Source organism: Triturus cristatus, chromosome 2_2 (genome assembly GCF_964204655.1).
Source record: "Triturus cristatus chromosome 2_2, aTriCri1.1, whole genome shotgun sequence".
In the NCBI taxonomy this organism is placed as follows: Eukaryota; Metazoa; Chordata; class Amphibia; order Caudata; family Salamandridae; genus Triturus; species Triturus cristatus.
Genome location: NC_140582.1, coordinates 200,990,659 through 201,006,417, shown reverse-complemented (window position 1 = coordinate 201,006,417; position 15,759 = coordinate 200,990,659). Strand labels below are relative to the sequence as shown.

Below are 15,759 nucleotides of genomic sequence, written 5' to 3'. Positions count from 1 at the left end.
TGCTGGATCCACACAGGCTGGCAAAGCACCTTCAGCCCACTTCCAAGGGTCCAGGACTGCGGTGACACCACTTGGCAGGGCAGAGTGCAGGTGCAGATGCAAGGTTGTTGGAAGCCTGTTTTGTCCCTTAGGCTTCAGGAGGCCTGTCAACTAACTCTTGAAGTCACTTTGTGTTGTGGGTTCAATAGGTGCAGGTCCAGTCCTTTTCACTCAGGCAAGAGGGCAGCAGGTCAACACAGCTGGGCAGTAGTTCCTTCAGAGCAGCAGTCCAGAAGAGTGGCAGCCCTTGTAGAAGCACAGCAGTCCTTTCTGGCAGAGGATCCACAGGTCCAGAAGTGTACTGAAGTGGAGGTGTCTAAAGTCAAGTATTTATACCCACTTGTGCCTTTGAAGTGGGTAGCAGCTTCTAGAAGCATGCCTTTGAAGTGCGCAGGTGCCCTGCCTTCTTGGCCCTGACTCCAGACTAACTAAAGTGGGTGGGCAACCCTTTGTGGGGAGACAGCCTATTCAAGTGTAAGTGGGGCTGTATCCACTCCTCCGTCCCATCCTGCCAGTAATGGCCCATCCACTCACACCCAAGCTCCCCATTGTGTGTGGCTGCCTAGGAGGAATACACAAAGCCCACCTGTCACCCACACCCAGTTATGTGGCCCAGAGACAGGCTGAAGGTACCAAAGCTAAGGCACGAAATAGATAACTTTCTAAAAGGGGCATTTTCAGAATTGCAATTTAAAATCTGACCACCATAAGTTAGGATTTTTAAATTGTGATTCCAGAGACACCGAACATGAACTGGTTACCTATTCCCTTTTGGAAATTACACTTACGAAATATAATAACGCAACTCCAATGTTATCCTATGGGAGAGGTAGGCCTTGCAGTAGTGAAAAACAAGTTTAAGAATTTTTCACTACCAGGTCATGTAAAACTTAAGTACATGTCCCACTTTTTAATACACTGCGCTCTGCCCTTGGGGCTATCTAGGGCCTACCTCAGGGCTAACATATATATATTAAAACAGAAGATTTGGGTCTGGCAAAAGCTTTATTGTGCCAGGTTGAATTGGCAGTTTAAAACTGCACGCACACAGGTTACAATGGAAGTCCTAAGTCATGTTTAAAATGCTACTTAAGTTGGTGGCGCATACAGTACTGCAAGCTCCTAGTGGCATTTAATTTACAGGCCCTGGACACAGGTAGTGCCACTTTACTATGGACTTACAGGTAAATTAAATATACCAATTGGGATCAAGCCAATTCAACATGTTTTAAGGCGAGAACACAAGCACTTAAGCAGTGGTTAGCAATGGTAAAGTGTGCAGAGTCCTACGGCCAGCAAAAATGAAGTTGGTTGAAACAGGAGGCCGGAAGGCAAAAGGTCAAGGGGAAACAGTGCCAAGGATGCCAAGTCGACCACCTACAAAATTTCATGTAAATCCTGTCAGCCGTTTTAGTGCTACATCCAATACAAATGTCTATGGAAAATGCATTTGTGGAAAAACATATTTTGGGACCCTCCTTTTATCTTTGCACCCCTTTGACCAATAAATGCACAACTTTGCAGCATCTGCCTATGTAGAAGGAAGATTACATCTGCAAAGTTTTGTGGAGATTCGTCACTTGGGTGTAAAGTTATTAATGGTGACAAATCAGTGGAATACCTATCTCTGGTAACCTTAATTTTAAATTGTTACCTTCAACTTCTTCATTGTCAGTACCCTCACCACTGCCCATTGCATCTGTTCCTCCAGCATCGCCTTCGACTTCTTCAGTTCCACCTCCACATGTGCATCTGTCCCTACATCAGTACCTGCCCCTAGCACAGCGGTGCCATTAAATCTCTTGAGACAGAATAGATAACTTGTAGCGCAGTATGGCAATACTGCCACATACTGTCTCCTGTGCCAAACCGTGATTGTTGCGGGAGAGAGATCTCACCATACACCAGGAGTTTCTCATAGCTGACCTGTGTCCTCCCCAACAGCCTTCGATTTTTTTTTTTTCTTTTTTTTTTCTCCTTTATTTTCCTCCTGTTTTCTGCTAAGACCTTTTTGGTTGGTAGGTTATGTTGACCTTTGGAAAAAAAAATCAGAAAACATGATAAAAGAAGGAAAAAAAGTTCTGTTCAGAACTAACCAAATATCTCAAAAGATAAAGAACTTGCACAAATATTAAGATTTTTTTTTTATATCAGAAATACAAGATTATAATTAATATAAAGTAAAAGGGAAGTGTAAGGTAAGTAATATATTTCCCTTATGATGACTTCATAATAGATGGTAAGTTTATAATTAACTACTACTGTGATATCAGCTTGTATTTAGAGTGGAGCACACTGCCATAGAGTAGCATAGAGTAAAGTGAAGTTTTGTGGTTTGTTGTAGTCGGTGTATTCAAGTAGAGTTTAGTAGAGTGGGGTGGATGGCATAGAGTGGAGTGGCGAGTCATACAGTAGGGTGGACTGATCTGTCATAGAGGGATGTGTCGTAAAGTGTGTGGCGTGCAGGGGAGGGACATCATGTACAGTGGAGTGGTGTGTTGTAGAATGGAGTGGCGTGTCACAGAGAGGAGTGGTTTGAAAGGAGTAGAAATAACATAGATTGGTGAATGAGGTTTAAGATTAAATCAGCTACATCCTCTGATTTCCTCAACTATTAAATATGACCATTCCCACTTTAGGGTTATCCACTGTAGTGACAATGATATAGGACACTTAACTGGAGTTAGACTGGAAATTGAGATGAAGGCGACATTTTACATCTTAATGCCTATGTTTTCAAAGACACATATTGTCTTCTCAAACATTTGCCAGAGACAAAAGTGGAATTGGTCTATTCTAAATGCTGCTGAGTATGAATAGACTTGAAGACATGGCAACAGGGCAGTATTAGCATTCCTGTGAGATAATGGAATGTCTTCCATTTTTCATTTGAATATAAAATATTCCAATGCAGCAATGTTTTGTCCCGATGATATACATTTTACAACCTATGGAACATATCTATTCCTTTCAAACCTAAAAACTTGACAAACATATGTAAATATGTTTAGTTAAAACAAAAACAAAGGCTCTTCTAAGAGCCACCCTATATTCTGTCTAAATTTATTTTCTCATAATAAAACACACAACAAAGTATGGTTTCAACAATATGGCTGCATTTTCAATTTGCAAGGGCTTTTATTAATCAATCATATTGGGCCCAGTTCACAAAGGTAAAGTTTAAGTTTAGACTTTAAGTCTAAGTATAGTATTCACAAAGGGACTTACGAGTAGTATCTTTACGGCTGTGGAGCCCTGCAGTGTGGAGATTCCTGCCAAAAGTGCAGAGATTCTGCCCCGAGTGTGGAGATTCTACACTCATAAATAGTGACTTACAACTCGTAAAGTTATATCGGGCCCAATGTCTAGGTTAACCTTTGTGAATTGGGCTCATAGTGTTTCGTCATTGCCAGCCATCACGGTATACTGGAAATGTACATCTGTATACAACAGCCCAATATATCACTAAGATTTTGGCCCTTATTGCTTAAAAATTTCTGAACCAATTTATATCTACTGACAAAAAAATCCTGTCTACACCATAATCTATATTCCTGCAAAATTTCATCAAAATCCATCTGTTTAAAAAGTCTATAGAAAATGCATTGTTGGAAAAACTTGTTTGGGGCCCCCTTTTTTTCCCTTGCACACCCTTAACCAATCACCATTAAACTTTTCATCTTCAGCCAATCTTGAAAAAGGAATAGGTCTGCAAAGTTTCATTGAGATTCATCAACTGGTGGCAAAGTTATTACCAATCAAAAATCTGAGGAATTCCTATCTCTAAGAATCCTAACTACAACTTCATAGTAGCTATTCACTGAAAGAAACATAGCTTAAAGTTGAGTTATACATGCGTCTTTTCAAAACAAAATAACCTACAGTTTTAAAACCCAAAAAACATTGAAATTCACAATTTTTACTTAACTGATATTAGTATAACTTGCAGCACTAAAATTTCAGACATCATCAGTGATGTGATATGTGATGTTATAAGCAGTGCATCATAATGGTTGGCTCCAGAGCCAGATCTCTTGCACCCATCCCCTTCGGGCTGCCAGGCCACTGCTGGGCACGGCCTTTGGAAGGGGGGTGAAAAAAATGCCCGACCCTCCCCCAGGCATCCAACATCCCCACAAGCGGCCACCGTCCGCAGACTCCCACCCTAGTGTAGAGGAACCACGATAATTCAAGCATGGACCATGTTGTATGAAAGGTTACTGAAACGTTTAACTTTCATACAACATGGCTCACCTTTTAAATATTGTGATTCCTCTATACTTGCTATTTTATTATGGACCTCATTAAGCATTAATTTTTCCTTCAAACTACAGGAGTAAGGTAAGTAATTAAATAAATAAACCTATTTTTCTGGCGCTCGCTGCATCGCCAGCTCGTCGATGCAGCGCGTGTAAGATAAATTGTTTTATTTATTTAATTACTTACTTTACTCCTGTCCGTCGTATGTCGGACTCCACTACCCCCCACCATGCCCCTCCCCTGCCCCACCTCACTGCCCGCAGCACTCCCTCTGCGAGCCGCCACTGTTACTATCTTTGTCAATAACTACCATACGTCTTAACCAAACATCTTAATTAAAATAATCGCCATATTGGTACCGGTAACCTGTTGACACTACTGTTTTGATGGAGTAAAACAGACTCTGCCTTACAGGCCATGACAAATTCCAGATAGGATGAAACATGTGTCAGTTGTTCATCCTTCTTGGCTGTTCATGTTTTTCACATGCAACATTCTGTTAGCACGTGTACCATTGTTACATTTTTTGAAGGGCACTAAATGTGTTTTATGGATTCTATTATAAGCCATAGACAGACTCTTTACTAACTCGTGTCACTACTCTTGAATTGGGGTGTGCCCCTAAACACATTTTTTATGTACCTCTTTCAGAAGCCCAGGGGCCCAATAACGAAGATTCTTCTGGGACTTTCTTTTGCCGTCCTCTCAGCTTGCTCCTTGATTTCAGGACTAAGCTGACTGTCTCCTGAAATTCAGGAGTTAGCAAGGCTTAGTCTTGGATGCCAGGAGTAAGCTATGAGTAAAACACACCTGAAAAATCTTTGTGAACCTTACCCATTCTGGGGCCGATTCACAGAACTAATCTGAGATAAAATCCTACTCCTACTACTTTTGGAATTCACAGAAGGCATTTAGTAGTAGTAAAGTTAGGACTCCTAACTTTACTACTACTAAACTGAGACAAAATCCTAACTTTATGACTTTCGGTATTCACAAAAGGAATTTTGTAGTAGTAAAGTTAGGAATCCTAACTTTACTACTACTAAATGCCTTTTGTGAATACCCAAAGTCGTAAAGTTAGGATTTTGTCTCAGTTTAGTAGTAGTAAAGTTTGTAGTCCTAACTTTACTACTACTAAATGCCTTCTGTGAATACCAAAAGTAGTAAGTTTAGGATTTTATCTCAGATTAGTTCTGTGAATCGGCCCCTCTGTCTCTACGGTCTGTTTTTACAGTAACAGAGTCCCCCCAAAAAATGACGCATGGAAATCCATGCTAAAAACATCAGAAGAAAAGAGCCACAAAAAGAGAGAAATTGCTGGTAAGATAGCATAGTGAAGTGAACTGTTGGTGTCAGTCTACAGTTCATAAATTCAAATCCTGTCAAGCACCACTTAGCCTTCTCAGGTCAGCAAAATGTGCACTCTGTAATGTTGTACCAGTGACGCAACTGGTACTTGTCACTGTGGACCCTAACCCCTGTGAGGAGGGGTGTTATTGGTTTGTTCCCCACGCCTCAGTGTATTTTGGTGCCATCCCGTATCACGTGGTAAGGTACGGCTGAACAGGCGGAGCAGGGAGTCCACCAGTGCAACACTGCTAATTACATCTGTCTGAGTCCCGTTATTTGCGGTCCACCATATGTGGCTATAATTACTGCTTGCCCGCCTCTAACGACAGTGTTGGTGTGACAGCTGTGCGCCAACACAACAAATTGGCAGTGGAGAGATGCTCCCCGGAGTCTCGTACGTGGCAGCCGCACCCTCCTTATGGGGCATGGCTGTGTTTATGCTGTGTGAACACTGCCAGGATGCTGCACCATTGGAGAGTGCTCACCCGCAGAGCCTCCAAGGCCAGTGCCAGTGTGTTGGGGTGTGCGACCTACCGTATGACCGGCGAAGACAGCCTGCTGTGCTGCAACATTTCACGTACGGAGGAGCATGTGTCTTGGCCCCTCCCAGTGGCAGAACGATGGTCAGTCTCCTCATTTAACAGTGACGGGCTCTCGGTGAGCATACTGTCTGGCTCTGTGGGACACTGTACTGGCAATGAAAGGCTGTTCAACACAGCGCCATTGAGAAAGCCTGCAAGACCAGTAAAAGGGGTAGAGAGAAGAGTCACGCCCCAGCCAGGCCTATGCATACAAAGGAGTCTAGGACACTGCTCTCACCAGCTCCCACTAATAGCTGGGTGGAGTGGGTGAAAGGAGGAGCTATGCTCCCACACCATGTGAGGGGGACTGGCACACCATTCTCACTAGCCCACATCTGTGAATGAGTGCTACTCCCAGTGAACACCAGCGACACACAAGTCTCTCACAGCACTCCGAATACAACAGTAGGCCTCTTTCACCCAGCAGTCAATATTCCCCAATTCGGCTATCGTATCCCCACTATGATGTACAGCCCACCCCCACACATGCCATGACAAACATTCCTCCTTTGAATGAATGAATTTAAATTTCTAAAAGTGCTTGAATACCCACGGGTGTCTTTGTACTAGAATCCTATGATCAACTTACCAAGGAGCTTTTGGGGTTAAACAGCTGAGGAAAACAGCAATGATTTCAACTGTTTACGAAAACTGAAAAGGTTCAACTGGCTTTTGAGATGCAATGGAAAGTTTCTTCCATAGCTTGAAAATGGTGCATACAAAACTGCAGCCGCCCGAAGAGAGTTTCTTTATCCTGGGGACTAAAACTGAAAATGAAGTAGCAGATCTCCAACGTCTGTTTGGTTGACACCACCTGGCTTTGCCTACAAGATAGTCAGGTCCTGTGCTATGCAAGGCCTTGTGAGTCACAAAGAGTGCCTTAAATGAGACCCTTTTCCTTACAGGCAGCCTGTGAAGTTTGAGGAAGGTCTTTGACACCGACTTGTGTTTAGGGAGTCTTTTTTTAGGAGGCAGACAGCTGTGTTCTGCAGCATCGGAAGTCCCATTTAGAGCGATGACCACTGATTTTTGGAGCTGGAAGGGAATGAAAGCCATCACTTTTCTCAAAGACCTCAACATCAAGAAACATGAAGATGTCAATTTGTTAATTTGTTTCCTAAAGGACAATCAGTGTCAAAAAACTACTTCTGGATTGCTTACCCTGGAGACTGGGTCTGGAAGAGGGTCGAGGGCCTGCAGCCACATTGAAAGATTCCAGAAGCTGCATCCTTCCCAAAAATGAGAACCTCTGTTTTGTCTGAGTTTAACTTCAGATAATCAGTGGGCACCCAATTAACAATGGCATTCATACATTTATGACTGTCTGCAACCTCCTACATGTTGCTCGAAACTGATACCACAATCTGAGTGTCGTCCGCATAAGCTACTGTGGCGAACCCACTTTAGCTTATTGGTAGAAGGGGCACTATCAACGCAAGCACCCAGATAGTAAGACTGGGTACGGGGAGCGGAGCTTTACTTTGAAGCCACAGATGTCGAAAAAGAAAGAAAGCAAGCCCTAATATTCCACAGAGGAGGAAAGACTATTTAGAGAATCTCGAAGGCAATTGAAGGCAATTGTAGAAGCCACTCCAAAAACATATGATACGCTCATTGCAGTGCTCAATACTTACTTCGAACCGATGGCGAATCAGGACTATGAGCGGTTCATTTTTCACCAGACCAGACAACACGCAAAGGAGTTCATTGACACCTTCTACACCCATCTTAAGGAACTGGCAAGTACTTGTGGGTTTGCCGATTAGGGCGAAGAAATAGGAGAACAGATCATTCAAGGCTGCGCATCAGTGAAACTTCGTGAGCACATCCTGCAAGAGTCAGGGAAGTCCGTAGCAGACATCTTAACCATGGGTCGGACCAAAGAGCTCTCCAAACCATGGGCATTCCACATGGAGGCAGTCTTACAGAAATCAGTACAGACAGAACCAGCTACTGTGATAGCAACAACATCGACTGAAGGAAAGCCCATGAGAACAACAGGAACAGCGCTGACCTGTGGATACTGTGGCAGTTTCATACCTCGCCCGCTAAAGGCAAGAAGTGTACTAGGTGTTGAAAATGCAATCACTTTGTCAAAGTCTGTTGATTGACCAAAGAGAAGGCGACCACGGCCTGAGTTTATGCAGTGGCAGAAGAGCATAACCGCAACATGGATGACAATGACACTGAACACACTGTCCACTCAGTGTTCATGATAGCACAGCCCCACAAGTGCCACACAATTTACTGCAGTGTCTAATACATCTGGGGACACATCCATTATTAGCCATGGTGGAAACAGGGGCGTCCATCCAGCTATTGTCGGCGGAAGCATATCAAACAATCCAGCCTGCGCTAGCCCTGCAGGAAACAACAATCAAAGTGTTCATATATGGACAAGGCAACCCCCTAAGGATTCTGAGAAAATTTCGGACACCAGTTACGCTTGGAACCCAGTCCATAAACTTCCTGATCTATGTCACAGAAGAAGGCAGGGGTATGCTATTGGGATGCCTCATTGCCGAAGCACTAGGCATAGTCATGTGTGCCTTCAAGAAGGGTTGACACACCTTTTAGCCGAGTTGGGGTATTTGAAGGCATGGATTGTATTGTCTGAAGGTAAAGGAGTTCAAATAGCACATTGATCAGACACTACAGCCTGTGGCCCTGCAACACAGGTGGATCGCTTTTCACCTGAGACCCTAGGTAGAGACTGAACTGGAAAAGCTAGAAGCTGCAGGAGTCCTCGAAAAAGGATTCGTTCCCACCCCTTGGGTGTCACCTTTAGTGGTGACTCAGAAGCAAAAGCAACCTGACAAAGTACGCATGTGCATGAATACGAGACTCCCCAATGTGGCAATAAAAAGAGAACGTCACCTCACACTGACAATCGATGATCTGATAGGAGAGCAAAGAGGCGCCTGCTGGTTCTCCAAAGTAGATCTTCGATCCGGCTATCATCAGCTCACACTGGTCGAAGAGTCACGCTACATTGCAACCTTTTCCACCCATTAGGCCTGTGGCGTTACCACAGATTGAACTTTGGCATTTCAAGTGCTGCAAACGTGTTTCAAAACACCATACAAGAGCTTCCGCAAAGCCTGCCTGGAATAGTGACTGTCAGCGATGACATCCTAATATATGCCAAATCTGTAGCGAAACACAACACCAGGCTGCGGAGTGTTCTTCAGCGAATACTATACACCGCCCTAACCCTTCACAAAAGCAAGTGACTCTCAAACCTGGAGTGACTCTCAAACCTGACAAGGAGGCCGCTCCACCCTCTACAGTATCAGAACTCCGGGGCTTTTTGGTTACGGTCAATTACATGGCTGATTTATCAAAGACCTTGCTACCTTGATGCAAACCCTCAAAGAACTCACCAAGTCAGTCGTCCCGTGCAGCTGGGGTGAAGCACAAGAGTGTTCCTTCCAAGTCACAAAGGAGGCCCTTTCAGCTGACTCCACCCTGGTATACTGTGAGCCCCGGGAGGACACTACCAATTCTGTGGACACTGGCCCAAAGGATTTGGGAGCTGTATTGATAAAGCGGTCGGAGGGCGAAGAGTGGACCCCTGTGGCATTTGCGAGTAGATCATTTACTGAGACCAAGCAACGCAATTCACAGATTGAAAAAGAGGCCATTGCGATACACTGGGGATACTGTCATTTCCACCAATATGTCTATGGCCAGCCTTTTGTGGTCACAATTGACCAAAGGCCACTCCTCTCCCTGTTCAGCGGAACGGCGTTAAACCTCTACCAATAATACAGAAATGGATGTTGCAACCACAGGATTACAACTGTCAGATTGAATTTCGCTCCAGGTCAACCACTCCGGCTGATTACTTGTCAGGATACCCACGGGCTGCCACCCCCACAGAGGACGATGGAGCACAAGAAGTGCAGGAATACGTGAGGTATGTCTCAGACCGGTCTTAACCACTTCCAGTCTCAGTGCACACAATATGCTAGGCCACTGCCCAAGATGAGTGCCTTCAACGAATGCTGGAGGTTTTGCAAAGTAGAAAATGGAATCCATTCAAGGCCAACTGGTCTCAGCGCACTCCTGAGGATCAACGCATCCTGAGAGTCTCTGCAATGTGCGACACAAACTGGTAATTGACCCAGATGGATGCCTATTAAGAGGGAATTGCCTAGTTACCCCTGCTAGTCTCACAAATCAGGTTGTGCAACTCACTCATGCGGGTCACCAGGGCATGGTCAAGACCAAGAACCGACTATGCACAAAAGTATGATTCACGCTTATGGATGAGCTCGTTGGGACCCTGTTTTGATCCTGCCCATGAGTCCAAGCTACTGGACAACCTGATCCTCCAACTCCCTTGGTTTCTGAGAGGAGACCCAACAGCCTTTAGTGTGTGTCAGTCTAGACTTCAGTAGTCTTCCAGACGGGAGATATGCCATGGTCCTCAGTGATGACTACTCTAAGTACCCTGAAGTAAAAATCCTTGCTACCAAGGGTGTGCATGATGTTCTGCCCAAGCTGGAGCAAGCTATCGTCACTCATGGTCTGCTGTGAGAGTTACGAACTGACAACGCTCCCCAATTTCATGCACAGGAAGTGGGTGCATACCTGAAAGCTTAAAACGTCACTCACAAGAATGTCACCCCCTCTGGCCGCAAGCCAATGGGGAAGTAGAATGATTTATGAGCACACTGAATAAAGTTCTTCAGATTGCTCATGCAAATCAGCAGCCTTGTGAGTGAGCCATTTACTCATCATCAAATAAACTTTATTCGATTCATTGAGTCATAAAAGTAAGCATCATACATAAAACATCTTTAACATTTTCCAATACAACATTTGGGGTGGATAAATACTTAGATTTCACAATATGAAAAAATTTAAAACATGATCTTAAGCTTTCAGCGTGTTCTATCACTATCCGGAAATAACTGCATGGATTTAAACCCTTCAATAGCATTACCCGGATTTCCTAACGCAATTCATAACGTTTCCTAATTGATAATGCAGTTCTAATAAAATTAAGCACTGCACTACAGATGGCAACCGAAGATAAAGATAATGAATAATTAAAACCCTCTTGATGCGAACTAGGACACATTTCCTTCAAAATTGGCCTAATAAAATGGGCCCTTATATTCTTATATAGTGTGCAAAAGAGCATAAAGTGCATTGTGGACAGGGAGTCAGTCTCTCACACCAGCTCACTGGGTTAGGAAAAGCCAGAAGAAAGTGCACTGTGCAGAAACGAAACCTAGTCAGAAGGAAGCGTGATTGTGTATGGGTGCTAAAAGATAAATAAAATTCCTGGTCTCTTGGCTGCCTATAAACCAAAAGCTCGTCGACCGAGTCAAGCATTCCTAATTCTTTGTAATAGGCATTTTTTATGATTGGTTTCATATTAGCTGGTATGCTTTTGGGATTGTCATGATAATTTCCCAGACCAATCTTATTGAATACATTTTTAACAAAACTGAGCCAAGGTTTGGACGATACATTTTCCAGACTCATACAGTCTTTCATGTTCTCTCTAGTGATTGACAATTCCTCTGAAGACCACACTTTCTGCCCATAAAATTAATGGGGCAATTTTAATTCGGTCTTCAACATAATCCACTCCCAATTCGGAGTGACAACATTTCGTAGGAGAACTAATCGGGACCATCAATAGTCTTTTTAAAAATGTGTTTTCCAGAATTTGCATCTGGCTACATTTTTGATAGCCCCATACTCCTGCCCCATAAATTGTGACTGACCGGCATTTTGATTTATACAAGGTAAGCATTTCCGTGACCGGCTTATGACCCAACTTGCATGCAAAGCGGAACAAACCCTCTATGATTCTGCTAGTGTGTTTGGCCCTCACTATAATCAGATGATCCCAATTCAGTTTATTGTTGAAGACGTTCCCCAGATATGTGAAATTAGGTACTTTGTCTACAGTATTTTCCTTTACCACAAATTTCCTCGTTTTTGTTTGTTTTGGGCCACACACCATAATAAAAGAATTTACTTTTAGATGCAGTGCTATCATAAAGTCAGTAAAAGCCATTAAAGTTTTTTGTTGGCTATTAGCAGTTAAAGTCATCAGTACCGTGTCATCCGCATATGATAAAAGGGGAACCCGCTTTCCCCCAATGCTCGGATAGTCCAGCTTCTGATCCAATAAAAATTTCTCCACCCCATTTGTATATAAAAGGAATAGAAAGGGGGCCAATATGCATCCCTGTCTGGCACCCTCAGTAGACGCAATAGGTCTAGTTTTTTCGCCCGCTGGTCCATAGCGTATAGAGACAGAGGTTGTCGAGTGCAATCAACGCAACAAAGTAATAAGTGCTTCCTCAAAGACCATTCTTTCCATCAATGTCCAAAACTTCCCTCTATTGACTGTGTCAAAGGCACTAGAGAAGTCCATAAAGGCCAGGTGGATTGACCCACCCTTGGCCTTCATGTACTTACCCATAACTAGGAACAGGTTGAGACATTGTTAATTCGTTCCCATTTCCTTTTGGAAACCATATTGTGATTGAGATATAAGACCAGAGTCATTAGCCCAGGTTTCCAGACGGGCGAGAATTACTCTCCCCAGCACTTTACATGTTGCATCAATTAGGGATATGGGCCGATGGCATACAGGATCATTCCTGTTGCCTTTCTTATATATCGGCACCACCATGGCCTCTTTCCAAGTAGTAGGGATGCGACCCACTATTTTTGCTTTAAAAACATTTGCCAAAAATGGAGCCCATAATTGGAGATCGCCCTTAAATATGTCTAGGGGTACCCCGTCTGGCCCTGGGGCTTTTGCAGAGATGCCTTTTATCAGCGCCTCTTCAACCTCGCTGGCAGAAATAGATAAACTCAAATGGGTCGCAGTTTCCAAGTTAATAATTGTGTGGTCTTTTTGGTGTTGCAAGGATACGCCGTTTGGATTAAATATTTTCGAAAAATGGTCTACCCAGGATTCCCCTGTTCTAGTTGATTCCATGTTTCTAACAGCGTCTGTGAAAAAAGGACGGTTTATGACTTCCCAGTAGCCCCTGGAATCCTTGAGAGCGCTAGCTCTCTCCAAGTCTTCCCAGGCAAGTCTTCTTAATTCAACCTTCCTGAGCCCAATTACTTGTTTATAAAGTTGTCTTGCCGAACTTATTAAGGCCTTATCACGGGGGACTATGTGCAAGGCTTTAAGGTCTTTTTGGGCCCTAGAACACTCTGCATTAAACCATCTTATTTCCTGCGGGGCGTTCTTCTTCTTCGCTACCCTAGGCAAGTTGTTGGCGACCTCTTTACAAATGAGCCATTGACTCATTCCTCTGTGAATAATATCAAACGCCCCTCTCCACCACCGAGCAAGCCCCAGGACATCTAGTCATGGGACGAGTGGTCCAAGACTTCATTCCCCACCACCAAAACTGGACTCCCAGTTCTATTGATGATCAAAGAGTTTTATTCAGGAGGCAACTATCCAATGCCCACGCCAGCCGGCGCAAGAGAGCCAGGCAATCGTCGATTAAGATTGGGGCCTTGTTACTAGGTGCTAGTGAAGGACCTCTTCCCATGCAGTAAGTGCAGGTTACCTTTTGAGCATCACCAGTGGACTATTGTCAATATCTACGGCACTAAAGTGACAGCCCGATGAGGGAACAAGGAAATCTCTTGGAATGTCTCCCATTTTAAGCAATTCTACCAGTAAGCTAGTGGTGACCCTGAAGTCCCCGAGGATGCCAGCTACCCGGCTGATGGTGAAGAGTCTTTGGTGACCGATGATCCGGCAAGTAGTCGTCCTGAGCCAGTGAGCGGAGATGGTGCGGTCAGCGGCAGTCCAAGTTCTCCTGTTGGTGATGTTGAGCGAGACTCTCCAGACGTGCTGGTAGGTCGAGACACTCACTCGAGGTATGGTATGAAAAATAATCCAGTGCCATCTTATCGGATGTGAGAACATGTGGCATGATGCCAGAAGTAGACTTTAAGGAAACCTATCATTTTCCATGCTGTTGTAACTTTGATCTGACACCTGTTCCTACTGTAAGTAACTGATGAACTGATCCTTTCAGCTACGATTTCTGCAGTGATGTAATGTAAGTTTTTGTATGTTTGATTATTGCTTAAATAAAGGAGGAATGTAATGTTGTATCAGTGATGCAACTGGTACTTGCCACTATGGACCCAGACCCATGTGAGGAGGAGTGTTATTGGTTTGTTCCCCACGCCACAGGTGCATTTTGGTGCAATCCTGAAAAACAAGGTACGAGGTTTATAAAAGGTACGGCTGAGCAGGTTGGATCTGGGAGACCACCAGTGCAAAACCGCTAATTACACCTTTGTCTCCGAATCCTTTATGTGCGGCCCACCACGTGTGGTGATGATTACTGCTTGCCCACCTCTAACGCCAGTGCCGGTGCGACAGCTGTGCGCAGGCACAACACACCCTTACATTGGGTAATTAGAAAACTTGCTCTTTACATTGATTGAAATACATAAGTGTGGTCTGAATTGCTTTATAAGAACAAGTACTTACTATTATCACCCTTATGGGACCTAGCTTTGTTTGCCGAAACAGTTATTTTAGGAAAATGTATGAGATGTAATCACTTGACTGCAGTGATGGGGTAAAAGTGTGAGCTTCAGGCTTAGAAATGTTGGTCTCAAGCTGCAGAGTGGAAGATTCCAGACCGTCTCCAGGACCATCTAGCAGCACAGTGGCCCGTAAGACCCGAGGTTATGGCTGTAGGTGAAAACTGGGATATGGTGGAGTGGAGCATAAAGAAAGATCCTGGGTTAAGAATCCAGAGGTAATAACCTGTGAATGGACGAGGCACTGCTTGAAGGCTACTTGTAGGCCTAATGCTGAAAATAACTGACATGGAAAGGCATGCTGGGAATCGGTCTTGATGGGTTGAATTTTGTCCCATTCTAAAAACAGACACATTATTTTATGCTAGTATGGCAACAGGACAGTGGGTTTCTTTGATGAACAACTCATTCCTCCAGGCAACTGGCATGTTGAGGAAACATGCTTAGCCCTCACCCACTCCAATAAGTACCTCAAACCCAAGCAACAACCGTAAACACTTCGCCATTACCTATATAGGAAGAGAAGAGTTAGCATTTTGGCTGCTCAACCTATCACTGTGCATGGTGCAGTTTTGTATGCGAGCTCTGTGACTAATGGCTCAATGGTCCTCACATGTCTGATGCAAATTGTTTAACTATTCTGGGCCTGATTCACAAAGGTAAACTGAGACGAAAGTCTAACTTTACGACTTTCGGTATTCACAAAGGGAATTTACGAGTAGTAAGGTTAGAATTTTGTCTCAGTTTTGCTCTCTGTTAAACTTAAGAGTAAAACTTAATTTAACTAAGACAAAAGTCTAACTTTACTACTCGTAAATTACCTTTGTGAATACTGAAAGTCGTAAAGTTAGACTTTTGTCTCAGTTTACCTTTGTGAATAGGACCCATTGTCTGTTAGCATGGGTGTTCTCTGCAAGTACATTACAAGTTATTTGAGTTCTCTGCCTGTCGGAACAACTTTTCTGTG

At 43.8% G+C, this 15,759-nt stretch overlaps 1 protein-coding gene across 1 annotated transcript in view; it reads left to right on the top strand.

Moving 5' to 3' along the window:
• The window catches only part of LOC146862013 (alcohol dehydrogenase 1-like), a 216,511-nt gene that overhangs the window by 157,127 nt on the left and 43,625 nt on the right, over positions 1–15,759 (top strand). The window lies entirely within an intron of this gene.